Genomic DNA, 19,061 nt, shown 5'->3' on the forward strand with positions numbered 1-19,061 from the left:
CAAGGTGGACACGGGGCGCCGGGGCTGCTGGTGCAATTCGAGGATAATTCCCAATTCCTCCGTCCTTTGGAAAGACATCAGCCCCGGTAAGAGCCTCCTCCTAAATTAATGAACCTTCCTTTAATTAATGAACCCCCCCCTCCTCCTTTAATTAATTACCCCCCTGTTGTTAATTGCCCCCCCCCAGCTAGCGGCAGTGCCGGGTGAGGAACAATCCTGCTGCGTCTGCTCCGGCCGAGCCCTGAACCCCGAAAACCTCCTGGTTCGCTGCGAGAAGTGCGGCCATGGTGAGTGTGCCCCCCCCCGCACCTATTCCGGGGACACCCCCCCCCAAAATGTAACAGCCCCCCCCCCCAAAGCCTACCACCAGCAGTGCCACCTCCCCGCCGCCCACGCCCCGCCGGACCCTGGATGTGCCGCCGCTGCGTCTTCGCCGTGGCCACCAAGGTGAGCCCCAAAGAGGGGGGGGGGGCGAGGGGTGTTTTGGGGGGGGGGCACCACACGGGACACCCCCTCCCCTTCATTTGCCTCCCCCCCCCCTTCCTTGTCCCCGCAGAGGGGGGGGGGCGCTGAAGAAGGGCCCCCAAGCCAAGGCGATGCTCAGCATGAAGGCGGTGCTGCCCTACCAGCTGAAGACCCTGGAGTGGGACCCCCCCCACCTCGCCAACCGCCAGCAGTGCTACTGCTACTGCGGGGGGCCCGGCGAGTGAGTACAGACCCCCCCGTACCCCCCCCGCTTTGCAATTTTGGGGTGCCCCCCCCCCTTAAATTAATTAATTAATTAATCCCCCCCCCAGGTGGAACCTGAAGATGCTGCAGTGCCGGGGCTGCGCCCAGTGGTTCCACGAAGCCTGTACCCAGTGTCTGAGCAAACCCCTGCTCTACGGGGACCGGTGGGTCCGGGGGGTCCGATTCGACCTGGAGCGGGAGATCCTGCCCTTCGCCAGCGCCAACTGGGACGCGCTGCTGCTGGGGCCGGTACGGGGGGGGGCCCGCACCCCAAAAACCACGGGCGGGGGTCGGGGGGGGTCGGGGAGGGGTGGTCTCACCCCCCCTACGCCCCTGCAACCCCCCCCCCCCGCAGCTCGCCGAGACCCCCAAAGGGGGAGCGCTACGGGCAGCTGCTGGGGTCTCTCAGCGCCCACAAGGACAGGTGGGTGCCTCCCCCCCCCCCGAACCCCCAAACCCCTCCTGACCCCCCCACCCCCCCAGCACCCCTAAATCCTTCTGAATGCCCCTGAATGCCCCCAGCCCCCCACGAACCCCCCCCAAAGCCCCCCAGACCCCTGCCCCCATGTTCGCTTCTCAGCCCCCCCAGCCCCCCTCTCTCCCCCCAGGTTCATCTCAGAGCCCCCCCCAAAGCCCCCCCTCCAAGCCCCCAGCCCCTCCCAGACCCCCTAAAAGACCCCCCCCCGACCCCTCCAAACCACCCCAAAGGCCCCCCCCAGCCCCCTCACCCAAACCCTTCCTCCTCCCCAGGTTCATCTCTCAGCCCCCCCAAAAGCCCCCCCCCTCCCCCAAACCACCCCAGAGCCCCCTCCAGACCCCCACAAGACCCTCCCCCCAAACCCAAGGCCCCCCCATCAGGCCCCCCCCCCAGCCCTCTCCAGAAGCGCCCCTCCCCCCCAACCCCCCCTCTCCCCCCCCAGGTTCATCTCTCAGCCCCCCCTCTCCCCCTTGGTTCATCTCAATGCCTCCCCCCCAAGCCCCCAGCTCCCCCAAGCCCCTAAAAGACCCCCCCTTAACCCCCCCCAGATCCCCTCAAACCCCTCCTCCCCCCCCCAGGTTCATCTCTCAGCCCCCGCAGCCCCCCCCTCTCCCCCCAGGTTCATCTCAAAGCCCCCCCCAAAGCTCCGAAGCCCCCCCTCCAAGCCCCCAGCCCCTCCCAACCCCCTAAAAGACCCCCCCCCGAAACCACCCCAAAGCCCCCCCACAGCCCCCCCCCCACCCCATCCTCCCCCCCCAGGTTGATCTCTCAGCCCACCCCAGCAGCCCCCCCCCTCGACCCCCCCCTCTCCTCCCAGGTTCATCTCGGGCCGGGAGATGAAGAAGCGCAAGGGGCTCTTTGGGCTGCACACGCGGGCGCCCCCCCCGCTGCCCCCCGCTTTCCTGGGGGGGCCCCCCCCTGCCGCCCCCCCCTCCCCGCTCACCGACAGCAGGTGAGCGGCCCCGGCCGCCCTCCGCCCAATAGGTAACGGCGGGGGGGGGGCTCTGGGGGTTCCCCCCCCCAACCTCCCCCCTGCACCCCCAAACCTCCCCCCTGTACCCCCCCGCCCGGGGGGGCCCCCCCAAAACCCGGGCAGGATACGGAGGGTCTCTTACAGCTTCCCTTCAGGGCAGGGCCGGGGGGGGTCCCGCCGCCGCCCGCCCCCCCGCTGCCTGCAGGTGAGCCCCCCCCCCCTTCCCTAAACTAGCACCCCGATATTTTAGGGGTGCCCCCCCTCACTGCCCCCAATTTTTACCCCTCCCCAGGGCCCCCCGGCAGCTCCTACAACTTCCGACGCACTGATGCCCGCTGCCCCCCCAGGTTTGGGGGGAGTCAGGGGGCCTGGGGGGGGCTGTAGGAGGATTGGGGGGGGCTCTGGGGGTTGGGGGGGCTGGGGGGGCTGTAGGAGGACTGGGGGGGTTCCGAGTGTCTTGGCGGGGGGCCTGGGGGGGGGGCCTGCCACCAACTTCAGACCATCTCCTCTGCTCCTGTCATTATTCCCTTGGGAGAAGAGGCCAACACCCACCTCTCTACACCCTCCTTTCAGGGAGCTGTAGAGATCAATGAGGTCTCCCCTCAGCCTCCTCTTCTCCAAACTAAACATGCCCAGTTCCCTCAGCCTCTCCTCGTGTGACTTGTTCTCCAGACCCCTCACCAGCTTGGTGGCTCTCCTCTGGCCACGCTCCAGCAGCTCAATGTCCTTCCTGGAGTGAGGGGCCCAGAACTGAACACAGCCCTCGAGGTGAGGCCTCACCAGTGCCCAGGACAGAGGCACCATCACTGCCCTGCTCCTGCTGGCCACGCTGTTCCTGAGACAGGCCAGGATGCCGTTGGCCTTCTTGGCCACCTGGGCACACTTCTGGCTCATGTTCAGCCGGCTGTCCACCAACACCCCCAGGAAGACAACAGTTCCCTGTGCTTGTAAGGGACTTGTAAGAGGGAGGTTCCCAATCAGCTCCTCGGAGACCGGTCCAGAGAAGAGCCGTTACGGATAGTTTTAATAAAGTCTGTGACATATGTATCCCGTGTGCCTTGTTTTTCAGAATGTTTTAATATACAAAGGTAATGTTCCTGGGGTCGGGAGGGCATCAAGAAGCAATCTACTCCAAGTATTCTGGCGGAGCTTATCAAGAAAGACCTAATTCTGATTCGTCATGTTCAATGAAGCCCTCACGATCCCGGAGGCTCTAAAGGACTCCTGTGAGACTATACAGTATGTCTTGTTTCAGCTTTCATTTCCTAATCAAGAAGAGTCAGAATCTCAGTCTAGAAAAGTTATCAAACTCACTAGGTGTGGGAAAAGCTAATTCAGTTAAACAGCAACTTTGACCCAGAATTACATGTGTACAAATTGCCACAAAATAGATAAGCTGGAGTTCAGGGCCATAAACGACTTTCCTGTAAGACCCACAGAAATGAGGAGTGAAGGCGATTGCATGTCATCAGCTTACAAAAGAAAAAGATGAAAGTTTATTTTAGCTATGAAGGAAGGGCACCAGATTCTGTTCTCCTGCAGCTTGCTCGGTTTTAATTTGTCAGCTTTGGGTTCTTTAGGATGGGGTAAACTCACAAATTCACTTTCCGAAGTATTACTTAAGAATTCATACACTGAAACTCAATTACTGAAGCATTCCTCTCCAAATTTATGTAACTACAATTCTAAACTGAGATTCTTTGGCTTTAAACCTGCGGCTGTACAACCACAGATTGCAGTGTTTTGAGAAGCTGTAGGTTTGTTACATGAAAAAACCCGATTCGGTTTTGTTTTACAAAACAAAGACTGAAGGAATAATTCAACTTCCCCGTTATCACATAAGGGCTCCAAGTTTCCCTGCAACCAGAAAACATTATGCGTAAGAACAATTCTCAGTGGCGCTGGGAGGTAGATAAAGAGCTTTGGATAATTATTCACACCAAAATAACAGCTTTCTAAACGTCCACAAATTTTTTATCCCGGGCTATAGACAAAACAAACCAAAAAAATGCCCCACGTTCCTAATTGATTTCAGGTTCAGCAAGATGTTTTCAGTGGAAAAACATGTCCTCTGCTGCTTCTGTACCCGAGGTAGAACCTCTTCACACCAAGCTCCATGCTGGCACTCGGTGAAGTCACTGCAGATGGTGACACTGAACCGCAGAGACCAGGGCTGGCCTGTCGCTGCCCACAAGAAGGATGCCTCAGATGTCACCCCGATGCTCCCATCGCCCCACAGAAACAGAATGTTTTCCTTCCTTGCCTTGCCCAAATTCTTCTGAGATCGGCACTGGTGAGGCCCCACCTCGAGGGCTGTGTCCGGTTTTGGGTCCCCTACCACAAAAAAGACATTGAGGGGCTGGAGCGGGTCCAGAGAAGGGCAACGGAGCTGGTGAGGGGTCTGGAGAACAAGTCCTGTGAGGAGCGGCTGAGGGAGCTGGGGGCGTTCAGCCTGGAGAAAAGGAGGCTGAGGGGAGACCTTCTCGCTCTCTACAGCTCCCTGAAAGGAGGGTGTAGCCGGGGGGGTTCGGTCTCTGCTCCCAAGTCACAGGCGATGGGACAAGAGGAAACGGCCTCAAGTTGCCCCAGGGGAGGTTCAGATTGGATATTAGGAAAAATTTTGACACTGAAAGGGTTATCAAGCCTTGGAATGGGCTGCCCAGGGAAGGGGCTGAGGCACCATCCCTGGAGGTGTTCAAAAGACGGGTTGACATGGTGCTGGGGGACATGGTTTAGTGGTGGGTTTTTTTGTCAGAGTTAGGTTGATGGTTGGACTAGATGACCTTGAAGGTCCCTTCCAACCTGGGTGATTCTATGATTCTACTTTTTGGTCGGTTTTGATCTGCAATGCAACTGCACGGTTTTTCCAGATTTTGCCTTCTCGTTTAGCAGAGGCGAGGGGGGGCTCGTGCAGTGACTGTGTGGGACACCGATGGGATGAGCACAGGTGACTGTCACATCGATGGGCCCCGCTATGGGTCGACAGGGACTATAAATGACCGTTGTGCCCCACTGCAATGGGGGACCCCTCCCCACCACCCACCCTCACCCTTGCCAAGGCCTGAGAATCGCGGATCAATGGGACGCCGGTGACTCCGGAGGATCATCGAGCCGTCCTGTGGACCCACCATCGTGGTGGTGATAGACTATTTCTTGTCTTGCAGCTCTCCCAAATTCTGCTTCTCCTTTCCTCCTTTCCTCTCCCTCTGCCTTTTCTCTATTGCTGGCATCATTTTTTAGGTACCAACAATAAAACTACAGTAAAGAGCATCAGACCTCATTTGTGTCTCAATCGCGCCCCCGGAATCATTTTGAACCCCCTCCCGGACAAAAAAATCAGACCGGGACCTAACATATTACTGGTGGCGAAGATGGGATAGGATTCTGGGGACTGGGAGTGCTGTTTTTACTATTTGCTTATTGTGTGTATTGGAGAAGTGCTGAAGTTTTTGTGAACAGTAGGAATTTATTTTTGGATTTGTTTATTGACTGTTAGTGGTCTGTGAACATACGTGTGCGCCTCTCGGAGACGTAAGGGGGTGGGAATCTGTGTTGAATTGTTTAGTGTGCTATGTGCGACCTCTCCGAGTGACTGCCCCCGACCTTTGTTGTTGAAAACCAGATTTGAGTTTTGATTTTTTTTGTTGTTGTTGAGTAAATATGAGCGAGAGCCTCTCACCCCCTTCGGGGCGAGATGTTTTGTCTGATCTTTTGGAAAAACATAATGCGCGCCCTTCAGTACCGGGTAGTGATTGGGCACGAGATAATTGGCATAATCTGCAGAGTGTTTCCGATCGAATCAGCGCCTTACAAAGGGATGCCAGACTTTGCTTTGGAAAAGGGCAATCTATTCTATGTGCCGTTCTGGGTGCTAGTTCAGTTGCTGCCGTAGAAGCTCGGGATCAGCGACGCGGCGCCGAGTCTCAAATTGTATAGTCTCTGCAGACTCTGGTACAATCATCTTTGCAAGGAGGAGTGGAGGAGTTAAAGGGGCAGTGAGATCAAGAGCGAGCTCAGGCGAGTTGTTTGCAGTCCGCCCTTAAAGAACAACTCCTTGCGGACGGGAGCAGAAGAGATCCCTTATACCCCAGCACAGAATTAGGCGAAGCGAAAGCTAAATTGGACGAGGGGAAAGCCCCTCCTTGTTCGCTCCAGGCCTCTTGTCAAAGTGGAGTATGAGTTTGACGATGGTCAAAATGCTGCCCCTCAACTTACCATTAAGGAAATGCCTTACTCCGCTGTGGAATTTAGCTAAACTAAAGAAAGAATTTAGCCGTGCTCCCAGGGAGTCAGAGACAGAGTATGTGTGGAGAGTGTCCTCATCGGGTGGAGATCAGGTACTGTTAAGTGAGAAGGAAGCTGAAGGATATTGGGCCCCTGGAATGTTCTTAACTACTGGCCACCACCGGGCTCCCTGGTCCCTAACTCAAAAAGCAGCCTATTGGGCTGGAGGTCTCAGTCCTTCAGAAGGAGGAGACCCCCTTGCTATCTCCGGGTCGGTCGATCAGATAGTGGAAAGTGTGCAAAAAGGGGTTTGCCTGCAAATGATGTCCAACCATGAGCTTAGACTCCAACGAGAATCCCCCGTGATGCTGCCAGTAGACCCCGAATGAACGGCACCGCCGATAAGAGGACTCCCTGGCTCTTTGAAACCAATCGGTACACAGCTGCGAGGAACCATTAGGGCAGTGTGCCGAGGTGAGGCAGCTGCAGCAGAGGAAGGGGAAGAAAGAGCACCCCCCGATCACAGAGATCCAAACCGGAGGGCGTGGACATGGGGAGAAGTTGCCCAAGAATTAATTAACTACGGGTGAAAATATAGAATCATAGAATCATAGAATCATAGAATGGCTAGAGTTGGAAAGGACCTTAAAGATCATCTAGTTCCAACCCCCCTGCCATGGGCAGGGACACCTCTCACTAGAGCAAGTTGCTTAAAGCCCCATCCAGCCTGGCCTTGAACACTTCCAGGGATGGGGCATCCACAACTTCCCTGGGCAACCTGTTCCAGTGCCTCACCACCCTCACTGTAAAGAATTTCTTCCTTATATCTAATCTAAATCTCTTCTCTTCCAATTTAAAACCATTGCCCCTTGTCCTGTCACCACTCTTCCTGACAAAGAGTCCCTCTTCAGCTCTTCTGTAGGCTCCCTTCAGGTATTGATAGGCTGTTATAAGGTCTCCCCGGAGCCTTCTCTTCTCCAGGCTGAACAACCCCAGCTCTCTCAGTCTGTCTTCATAGGAGAGGTGCTCCATCCCTCTGATCATCCTCGTGGCCCTCCGCTGGACCCGTTCCAACAGGTCCATGTCCTTTCTGTGTTGAGGACTCCAAAGCTGGACACAGTACTCCAGGAGGGGTCTCACGAGCGCAGAGTAGAGGGGCAGAATCACCTCGCGAGACCTGCTGGCCACACTTCTCCTGATGCAGCCCAGGACACGGTTGGCTCTCTGGGCTGCCAGTGCACACTGCCTGCTCATGTTGAGCTTCTCATCCATAAGCACTCCCAAGTCCTTCTCCTCGGGGCTGCTCTCCAGCCATTCTCCACCCAACTTGTATTTGTGCCTGGGGTTGCCACGTCCCAGGTGCAGGACCCTGCACTTGGCTTGGTTGAACTTCATGCAATTTGCACGAGCCCACCTCTCCAGCCTGTCTAGGTCCCTCTGGATGGCATCCCTTCCCTCCAGCGTGTCAACTGCGCCACCGAGCTTGGTGTCATCAGCAAACTTGCTGAGGGTGCACTCTATCCCACTGTCCATGTCACCGACAAAGATGTTAAACAGTACTGGTCCCAGTACCGACCCCTGCGGAACACCACTCGTTACTGGCCGCCACCTGGACATTGAGCCATTGATTGTAACCCTTTGGATGCGGCCATCCAGCCAGTTCCCTATCCACCGAGTGGTCCATCCATCGAATCCATGAGTTTCCAATTTTGAGACCAGGATGTCGTGCGGGACAGTGTCAAATGCTTTGCATAAGTCCAGGTAAATGACGTCAGTCGCTCTGCCCTTGTCTACCAAGTCTGTGGCAGTATTGTAAAAGGCCACCAAATTTGTCAGGCACGATTTGCCCTTGGTGAAGCCATGTTGGCTGTCTCCAATCACCTCTTTATTCTCCATGTGCCTTAGCAAGGATTTCAGGAGGATCTGCTCCATGATCTTGCCAGGCACAGAGGTGAGACTGACAGGCCTGTAGTTTCCCGGGTCTTCTTTGTTTCCTTTTTTGAATATTGGAGTTATGTTCCCTTTTTTCCAGTCAGTGGGAACTTCACCAGACTGCCACGATTTCTCAAATATGATGGAGAGGGGCTTAGCAACTTCGTCCGCCAGTTCTCTCAGGACCCGTGGATGGATTTCATCAGGTCCCATGGACTTATGCACCTTCAGGTTCTTTAAGAGGTCTCGAACCTCGTCTTCTTGTACTGTGGGTGCTTCTTCATTCCCAGAGCCCCTGTTCTTGCCCTCCGTGACTTGGGCAGTGTGGTTAGGGCCCTTGCCAGTGAAGACTGAGGCAAAGAAGTCATTCAGTAGCTCAGCCTTATCCACATCCTGGGTGACCAGGTCTCCCGTTTCCTTCCGGAGGGGACCCACAGCTTCCCTCGTCTTATTTTTATCCCTGATATATCTATAGAAGTTCTTCTTGTTATTTTTCACATCCCTGGCTAGATTTAGTTCTGCCTGGGCTTTCGCTTGCTTGATCAGGTTTCTGGTGACTCGGACAGCTTCTCTGTATTCTTCCCAGTCTACCTTTCCCTGCTTCCACCCTCTATAGGCCTCCTTTTTGGTCCTGAGTTTGTCCAGCAGTTCCTTGTTCATCCACGCCGGCCTACTGGCTATTTTGCCCGATTTCTTCTTTTTTGGGATGCACCTCTCCTGAGCTTGGAGGAGGCAATCCTTAAATACCACCCAGCTTTTTTGGGCCCCTCTCCCTTCCAGTTCTTTTTCCCACGCTACCTTACCAATCAGATCTCTCAGGAGATCAAAGTCTGCTCTTTTGAAGTCCAGGGTAGCCAGCTTGCTGCGCACCCTCCTTGCTGCCTTATGAATCTTGAATTCTATCATCTCATGGTCACTGCAGCCGAGGCTACCCTTGAACTTGACATTCCCGACCAGCCCCTCCTTGTTGGTGAGGACAAGGTCCAGCACTGCTCCTTTCCTCGTTGGTTCCTCTATTATTTGCAGAAGAAAGTTGTCGTCGACACATTCTAAGAACTTCCTGGATTTCCTGTGCTCTGCTGTGTTGTCCTTCCAACAGATGTCGGGGTGGTTGAAGTCCCCCATGAGGACCAGAGCGTGTGAGCGCGATGCTGCCCCTATCTGTTTGTAGAGGGCCACATCCTCGCTGTCACTTTGATCTGGTGGCCTGTAGCAGACTCCTACTGTAACATCACCTGCCCCCGTGCTCCCTTTAATCCTGACCCATAAGCTCTCTGTCTTGTCTTCACCCATCCCCAGGTGAAGCTCCATACATTCCAGCTGGTCCTTGACATAGAGGGCAACACCCCCTCCCCTTCTGCCCAGCCTGTCCTTCCTGAAGAGCTTGTAACCTTCCATTCGAACACTCCAGTCGTAAGAGCCATCCCACCACGTCTCGGTGATGCCAATAATGTCGTAGCCCTGGAGGCGTGCGCACATCTCTAACTCCTCTTGTTTGTTCCCCATGCTGCGTGCATTTGTGTAAAGGCACTTCAGCTGGGTGCCTAAAGGGGCCGACTTATTAGCTGAGATGGCAGGTTGAAGGCTCTCTTTGAGTTTTTTTCTGCTCAACCTACGCTTAACCCCCTCCCCCTTCGATCCTAGTTTAAAGCCCTTTCAACAAGCCCCGCCAACTCACTTGCCAGTCTCTCATATGGTCCTGTTAGTGTCCCCTCTGCCAAACCAGACTCGAAAGGGTTAAGACAGACAGAGCTAGAAACCCCTCCGGCTGCCAGAGCCAGAGAAAAAACAATGGGTCAGTGGCGGGAGGGAGATATCCAAGAGGCGAAATACCTTGTGGACTATGGGATGGCAGAAAGGTACTCCCCGAGATCTGATGGATGGGTTACCAACTGACACGCTAGAAAAACTGGTTAAGGAGTGGCCCGAGAAACCTGTGGCTCCCCAAAATTTAACTTCAAGCTGGACAAAGACGCCGGGCAATTCTACCCCGAGTCTCCGCTGCCCCCCCGCTTTCGATCTCTCCAGCAGGAATCTGCGGGAAACTCACTGCTCTGCTTCTCAACAGCGGGCGGAGGAGCGGAGGGGCCTGGCTACGTATCAGACAGCTCCCTATGAACCAGCGAGGAGATGTTATGATTACCTGTTTTGTAGGACCTAAGAAAATGCCAATTACATTTTTGGTAGATACTGGAGCTCGAATTTCAGCCTTGAGAACTGAGGATGCGTCCCGTAGTGGCATTTCAGTACGGAAGCGAGGGTTGTTGTAGCTGATGCGGTCGGCAATGTACAAGCACAATCATTAGCCACAGTTAACTGGACACTGCCGGGAGAGGAAACAACCGTTTTAACACCAATGGTTGTCGGACCATTCCCACTTAACCTCTTAGGGCTGGGTGTCTTGAAAGATAGAAAGTGGACGGACACAGGGGGAGGGAGCTGGTCTTTTGGTGCAGTGGAGGTGCGACTTTTACAAACCGCACCCCCACTTCCCCCCTTGAAAATAACAAACATCAAACCCCTCGGGGCACGAGAGGGAATAGCCCCACTGTTAGAGGACTTAAGGGAACAAGGAGCTGTCGGTCCTACTCACTCTCCTTTTAATTCCCCGGTACGGCCAGTCCGAAAGCCAAATGGCAAATGGAGATTGACTGTAGATTATCCAAGAGTAAATGCAAATACTGGTCCATTAACAGCTGCAGTGCCAAAACCAGCTGACCTCACAGCTACTACCCAGGAGCGAGCTCACCCTGTTATGGCAACTATCGATGTTAAGGATATGTTTTCAATGGTCCCTCTGCAACCTGAGGACCAGGATCGTTTCGAGGGTACAAGCATTCTCCCGCATTAGCCCACCATGCTTTAGCAAAAGAACTTGAACTGATCCCGCTAGAAGAAGGAGTCAGAATTTACCAATACATCGATGATGTGCTAATAGGAGGAAATCAGACAGAAAAGGCTCAAAAAACACAAAATGACATTATTGTCCATTTGGAGAGCTTAGGACTAAAGATTCCACCTGAAAAGGTTCAAGCCCCCTCCAACGAGGTTAAATTCTTAGGAATCTTGTGGAAAGGAGGAATGACCTGCATTCCTAAAGATACTCTTACCACGCTAGACCAGGGAAAAATGCCCGGATCAAAGAAAGAGTTGCAGCATGTGTTGGGATTGCTCGTGTTTTGGAGAAAACATATCCCAGACTTTTCTATCATTGCCAGACCTTTGTATGACTTACTGAGAACAGGTGTGTCTTGGGACTGGACCCCATTCGTGAAGAAGCTTTGCAGCTTTTAATACATGAAGCAGCGAATCACCAGGCACTTGGCCCTGTATATCCCACGGATCCTGTGCAAATTGAGTGGGGGTTCTCTCAATCAGGATGGTCATTACGCTTTCGGCAAAAAGATCCTGAAGGTCCTCCTCGTCCTATCAGTCTTTCTGTCGGGTCCTTACAGGGCGCACTCACCATGGCCGCACTTCTCGCAGCGAACCGGGAGGTTTTCGGGGTTCAGGGCTCGGCCGGAGCAGACGCAGCAGGATTGTTCCTTGCCCGACACCGCCGCTGGGGGGGGATGCAATTAATGACAGGGGGGTAACTAATTAAAGGAGGGGAGGGGTTCATTAATTTAGGGGGAGCAGTTCTTACTGGGCCTGATGTCCCTTTACTTGAAGGGACTATTTTTACCTTAAAATTCTGGCAGGTGGCAACAGACCAAAGGAGAGGAGTAGGAGAGAAGGACGGGAGAAGCCGGGTGAAGGGTCCCTCTCGACTCCTGGTTTGACCAATGGAGGTGACACAATCATAGAACCATGGGATTGTCGGGGTCGGAAGGGACCTGTGGGATCATCTGCTCCAACCATGAACCCAACGCTGATAAAAGCCATCACTGACCCATGTCTCTAAGCACCATCTCAACCGGGCTTTTGAATCCCTCCAGGGATGGTGCCTCCACGCCTTCCCTGGGCAGCCCATTCCAAGGCTTCATAACACTTTCCATGGAAAAAATGTTCCCAATATCCAATCTGAACCTCCCCTGGTGCAACTTGAGGCCGTCTCCTCTCGTCCCATCGCCTGTTCCTTGGGAGAAGAGACCGACACACCCCCCCCTGGCTACACCCGCCTTTCAGGGAGTTGGAGCGAGCGAGAAGGTCTCCCCTCAGCCTCCTCTTCTCCAGACTGAATACCCACAGCTCCTTCGGCTGTTCCTCAGAAGGTCTCCAGACCCCTCACCAGCTCCGTTGCCCTTCTCTGGACCCGCTCCAGCACCTCAAGGTCTTTTTTTGTGGTGAGGGGCCCAAAACCGGACACAGCCCTTGAGGTGGGACCTCCCCAGTGTCCAGTACAGGGGGACGGTCACCTCCCGAGTCCTACTCACCACGCTGTTCCTGACACAGGCTGTTGGCCTCCTTGGCCACCTGGGCACGCTGCTGGCTCATGTTCAGCCCACAGTCGACCAACACCCCCAGGTCCTTTTCCTTGGGGCAGCTCCAGCCGCTCTGCCCCAGCCTGGAGCATCCATGGGATTGGTGTGACCCAAGGGCAGGACCCGGCACTTGGCCTTGTGGAACCTCATCCCATTGGCCTCGGCCCATCGATCCAGTCTGTCCAGATCCCTCTGCAAAGCCTTCCTGCCCTCCAGCAGATCAACATCCCACCCAGCTTGGTGTCGTCTCTGAAGTGCTTGAGGGAGCACTCAATCCCCTCCTGCAGATCATCGATGAAGATGTTGAAGAGAACCGGCCCCAGCACCCAGCCCCGGGGGACACCACTGGTGTTTCTAGATCTTTCAGGAAGTTCAGAGTGACACTCACAGGGAATGGACCGCAGCAAATCACGGCTCCCAGCTCAGACCCTGGGCAGGAACACCCCGGTGGCAGGTCCTGCATGTCCTACAGATGAAACCTCGAGAGCTCCCTGTGCTGAATGTATCTAAAGGCAGCGGCATGATGTACGAAAGGATTCCTGAAAACCAGATTCATCAAAAGCGACTTCTGTAAGTCCCTGGGCAAAACAGCCCATGGTATCACCACATTATGGAATCACAGAATCACACGGGGTTGCAAGGGACCTCTGGAGATCATCTCCTCCAACACCCTGCCAGAGCAGGTCCCAGAGGAAGGTGTCCAGGTGGGGTTTGAACGTCTCCAGAGAAGGAGACTCCACCACCTCCCTGGGCAGCCTGTTCCAGAGCTCTGCCACCCTCACAGGAAAGAAGTTCCTCCTCGTGTTTAGGTGGAACTTCTTATACTCAAGTTTGTGCCCGTTTCCTCTTGTCCTGTCCCTGGGCACCACTGAAAAAAGACCGGCCCCGTCCTCCCGACACCCACCCTTTAAGTATTTATAGGCGTTGATCAGATCCCCCCTCAGTCTTCTCTTCTCCAGACTAAAAAGACCCAAGTCCCTCAGCCTTTCCTCATCAGAGAGGTGCTCCAGGCCCCTCATCATCTTGCTCCTGCATCCCCTGCTTGCCTTCCTCTGCCCGGGGACTGCCTCAGAGATTCCCCGATCCATGAGGTGCCGAGGTTAAATTTGTTCTTTGCCTTTAATCTGTGTTTTTGTGGTTGTTCCTGCGTCCTGCCTGCATCGGCTCACACAATTATTATTTTTAGTGCTTGGGTTGTGCATCGTTTTGACCTTGGGAAAGAGGATGGAACTCGGCTTTGTTGTGCTACATCAAGATAAAGGCTGTTAATGAAAATATAATTACTGCAGGAGCGGTAATGTACTAGATTGGAGTTGGGTAGCTATCCTATTTTTTGAGCTTGCTGCTTTTGAGGTAGAAAAACTGTAAAGTTTAAATGTTTAAAGAAGTGCTAATAACTTCTACAGATTTACGCAACGACCGTTTAAATACCCTGAACTCAAGAAAATGGAGTAGAAAGCAAAAGCCGGAAGAGACACGTGTAAGAACAGAGAAATATAAAACCTTAAATCTTTTTGAGTTGCCTGAATCCCGGTTGACATCATTTGGAAATACTTCTTTCTAGGTTTGTCCAAAGCCTTTGCATTGAACCCACCAGCCTGCATCTGCCTTCCACTCTGCTTCTATCTACTTCTTGTCTAAATCTTACATGAGAGATGGGCAAAAGTCAATTCCTCTTTCTCTTCTAATGCTTTTGTTATCGGGGGGCGGGGGAAGGGTTGGTGTCTAAGCCCAGCTGTAACCCATACGGAATTATTTTCCCTATGGCTATTTGTGTGATCCTCTGAAAGAAACCTTACTAGTCTGACACACTGAATTCTAATTAATTTCTGCAGCAAGTTACTCTGTCTTCTTGAATGATAACACTTGGTCTAACAACCTTTTACATACGTTTAAATGTGTTGGTTTTTTTTCCGTTACTGCATTTTTGGTCTTTCTGTGAACGGTCCATGAGGAAGGAGTAGGTCTGTCACCAAGAACATCAATTGCCATGTGAGCAAAACACTGATTTTATGTGGGATCTCTTTGATGACGTTTCTATGAGACATAAGGATTGTGTACAAAGTGTGATCTCTAAAGAAATAAAACAAGCCCCGAATCTTCTGTCTTATTATTTTAGCTTTTGGCTTTTCCATGCCGCTGTTTCCTCCTTTTTAAATGATCTAAGAAGTTGGGAAAAGAAGGGAGATCGGGCTTTTTCTTTTTTTTTAGAGCTGCAGAATGGCTGAAATGGAGGTACTTCCGGCAGAATTATTTTTAGGGTGTTCTTTTTTGCTGCTTTTACAACCTGATAAAAATATGCCTGGTCTGTCCCGGAAAACCAAGAAAACTTATTAAAAAAGCCAGCTGGAAAGTTGCTCTTTTGTGAGCTTCAGCTGAACTTTTGGATGCTGCAGAAGTCTGTGTTAAAGAATGAACTTCTGTCTTGTTTTCTTTTTCACATGAAGTAGTAAAAATTTAGGTCTCAAGACCTCTTTCCCTTTCCCGTCACCTCCTCCCAAAATCTCATACAACATGATTTCTGTTTGGTTTTTGCTCTAATTAAACACGAGGGTCTTAGGAAGCTGCGTAAACCTTGTCACTAAGCGTTCCTAGGGAGATAAAGCTTTAAGTGCTTTAATTTGTGTGGTTTAATACTGTCTCTCTGTCTTCCAGCACCGAGCCCTTGGATGCGTTCGCCCATGGAGACGCCTTCCAGTGAGTCCAGTAAATGACGTCGTCTTTACCGGTCCATCAGACGGTGTCCGGCTTCTTCCTGGGGACACCCGAGAGTCTTCCCGCGGAGGTGAGATCTCTGGGTGGAAAAGAGAATTGATCATAGAATCACTCAGGTTGGAAGGGACCTTCAAGGTCATCTAGTCCAACCATCAACCTAACTCTGACAAAAAAAAACATCACTAAACCATGTCCCCCAGCACCATGTCAACCCGTCTTTTGAACACCTCCAGGGATGGTGCCTCAGCCCCTTCCCTGGGCAGCCCATTCCAAGGCTTGATAACCCTTTCAGTGTCAAAATTTTTCCTAATGTCCAGTCTGAACCTCCCCTGGGGCAACTTGAGGCCGTTTCCTCTTGTCCCATCGCCTGTGACTTGGGAGAAGAGACCGACCCCCCCCCGGCTACACCATCCTTTCAGGGAGTTGTAGAGAGCGAGAAGGTCTCCCCTCAGCCTCCTTTTCTCCAGGCTGAACGCCCCCAGCTCCCTCAGCCGCTCCTCACAAGACTTGTTCTCCAGACCCCTCACCAGCTCCGTTGCCCTTCTCTGGACCTGCTCCGGCCCCTCAATGTCTCTTTTGTTGTAAGGGACCCAAAACTGGACACAAAAATAGTCCCTGAAGGATAAGGCAGTGCTCAAGTAGGAGAATTATTGGCTGTGTGCAATGTCTTTCAGCACGAGGATCAATCTACCTCTCCTGCCTATATCTACACTGATTCTTTCGCTGTCTTTTAAGGGTGCACTGAGTGGCTCCCATTCTGGGAACAGAACGGGGGGGAAGTTAAAGGAAAAGTGGCAAGATATTCCAGCAATTGCTAAACAAGGGAGCTTTGCAGTGGCATGGATTGCCTCCCACCAGACCCACGAAACTCCGGCTAGCCGATGGAACAATGAAGCCGATGAGATGGCCCGACTTGCCCCCTCGCAAAATGAACCAATAGGGGAGAATTGGGAACGACTTTTGGAATGGTTACATGTGAAAAGGGGGCACACTGGGGCAAAAGATCTGCATGGAGAAGCTCAAACAAGAGGTTGGCCAGTCACCCGAGGAAATTGTCAGACTTGTATTCCAGCTCGTGGCCGATGCCGCGCGCCATTAGGAAAACATCCTCTTAGGGAAGACCCACTACGTATTCGAACGGGTGAAGGACTGTGGGGTGCCTGGCAAATAGATCACATGGGTCCATTCCCAAGATCTAATGGAAAATATTATGTACGAGTAGGGGTAGAAATAACATCAGGCCTAGTGCAAGCCGAGGCTTTTCCCCGTGCCACAGGAGAGAACGCTGTTAAAGCCTTGCAACTGTGGCTTAGTACCCTTCCTAAGCCTCAGGCAATTCAGTCGGACAATGGCTCTCACTTTACAGCTAAAATTGTTCAGGACTGGGCCAAAGAGAAAGGAATTCAATGGGTATTTCACACTCCGTACTATCCTCAGGCTAATGGAACAGTGGAACGTACTAATGGCCTCCTCAAACCCCATGAATCAGAGTGGGACAAACAGCCTTTCGGAAGCTGTTGCCCACGGTAACAGCCGGTGGGGGGTGAATGGATGCCCCAAAATTACAGCCTTTAGCCCACAAGCTCCTACCATAGTCCCAACAGCTCCTGGCCCAGACCACCCCAGTAAACCCTCGCATTACCCTGGACAACCAGTCCTGGTGGAACTACCTACGATAGGAGCAGTTCCCCTAGCATTGGGTACACCCCTTAACAAATATACCTGGATTGCAAAAGATGCCCTAGACAAAGAATACAAAATTAATACTAGATGGACCGTCCCATCTTTTTAGTATCTGTAATCCCGCTTCCCGTTTTGAACCGAGGATGGCTTTTCTTTCATCTTGTCTTTCCAGGAACAGTCCACCAAAAACCGAAGACTCTACTGCAAGCTGTACTGAAGATATATGTAGGCTTTAATGCTTTAATCCTTTGCATCGTATTGGTACAATTGCTTTGTTTCGCTTATGCTTTTAGGATGTATTGTGTATCATCACAGAAACTGTTTTGGGCAACTCTTTACCCTTAGCTCTTGGGGAAGCTGTAGTCTCATAGATGTTACTGAATAGAAAAATGAGTTTGTGACGTTAGGGACCTCTGTAGCCCGGGCATTCAACCTCACTAATTGTTGGGTGTGCGGAGGACCACTTGGTTCAGCGACCTGGCCGTGGACCTCGGTCCCTGTTTCCCCTAATGGCTAGTGAGCAATTACAGCGAAGAAAAAAGGGACATCTGTTGGGAAGAAGAAAGCTCACCATCTCCTTGGCCAATCCGATACCCAGCTCGAGGCCAATACTGTCTGAGCCGCACTCAACCAGGTGGTACCTTTGTAGGGATCAGCACTTGTAATTGGACCTTCACACGTGGGAATCACGCGTCTCCCCCTAATGATCTTTTTGTGGTATCCGAAAGCAATTTAACTTCACTGCCAAAGGTCCTCGATAGGTTTGGGTGAATGAATCGGGGCACGTGAAGCTGTTTTCTGGCTTCTGGTCTCCGGTAAATATAACTGTCCACACAGACTGTTGGTATACACCAGAAAAAAACATAAGTTGTAACTGGAGGAATAGCACGGGTGCTTGGTGTTGCAGTGTTATAGATAGAGCCCACCATTCCAGTCCATGGCAAAATTTGGCATTCCATACCCCTTTAGGATTGAGTAATTCGACCTATTTTTCAGGTGCCCTAGACTCCCACTGGTCTATTTGAAAATGGCACCAGAGCACCGCAAGGCCACTATTGGATCTGTGGACACCATGCACACGAAATGCCACCAGCAAATTGGACAGGAACAGGTTACGTTGGAGGAATCCACCCTTTGTTTGTCCTCCTTCCCGAAAGCGGTGGTAATGATCTAAGTGTTAAGCTGTACGATGATCTCACACGGAATAAGCGATCTATTGACACCAGTCTGACACCTGGAAGTAGCCAAAAATGGGGAAAAGATGGCTGGTCCCCTGCAACAAACCATTGAACATCACGGGCCAGCCACCTGGAATCCTACTGAGTTAATTAGCGGTGCTCGAGAACCCATCTATAACCTAAACCGCATAATTCACCTTCAAGCTGTTTTAGGAATCGTTACTAACGAAACTGCTCGCGCCCCAGATCTGTTGGGGGGCCAGGCCACGCAAATGCAAACCCCAATTTTGCAACACCACGTGGTTCTCGACCACCTGCTGGCTGAAGGAGGAGGTGTTTGTGGTAAATTGAATGACTCAAATTGTTGCTTAAAAATTGATGATAACGGCCAGATTGTCAAACAAATAACCTCTGGGATAAGAAAGTTAGCCCACGTCCCTGTCCAAACCTGGAAAGACCGGGAAATTGATCCCTTTTCCTGGCTTCTAGGAGGTCCATGGGTCAAACGAATTCTGTTCTACTTGCTGTGTGGAACTGCAATGCTTTTCTTCTTACCGTGTATAATTCCGTGTTTAATACGATGGATTCAAAGTGCGGTACAAAATACGGAGTTTGTACCTACTGTCTCCCCTAACGGCGTGAAGTGTGTACGGGCCGTCCCAGAACCTGTTTCTTTGCCCCTAAATATTGTGTAAACTCCTGCCTAATTCTCCCTCTTTCCCTCC

At 52.4% G+C, this 19,061-nt stretch overlaps 2 pseudogenes; one reads left to right on the forward strand and one right to left on the reverse strand.

The window, feature by feature from the left end:
- The window catches only part of LOC141476092 (PHD finger protein 1-like), a 76,848-nt pseudogene that overhangs the window by 42,405 nt on the left and 15,382 nt on the right, over window positions 1-19,061 (reverse strand).
- On the forward strand, window positions 5,841-7,018 carry LOC141476061 (uncharacterized; annotated as a pseudogene).

The sequence above is a fragment of the Numenius arquata genome, chromosome 28 (genome assembly GCF_964106895.1).
Source record: "Numenius arquata chromosome 28, bNumArq3.hap1.1, whole genome shotgun sequence".
NCBI classification, from domain to species: domain Eukaryota; kingdom Metazoa; phylum Chordata; class Aves; order Charadriiformes; family Scolopacidae; genus Numenius; species Numenius arquata.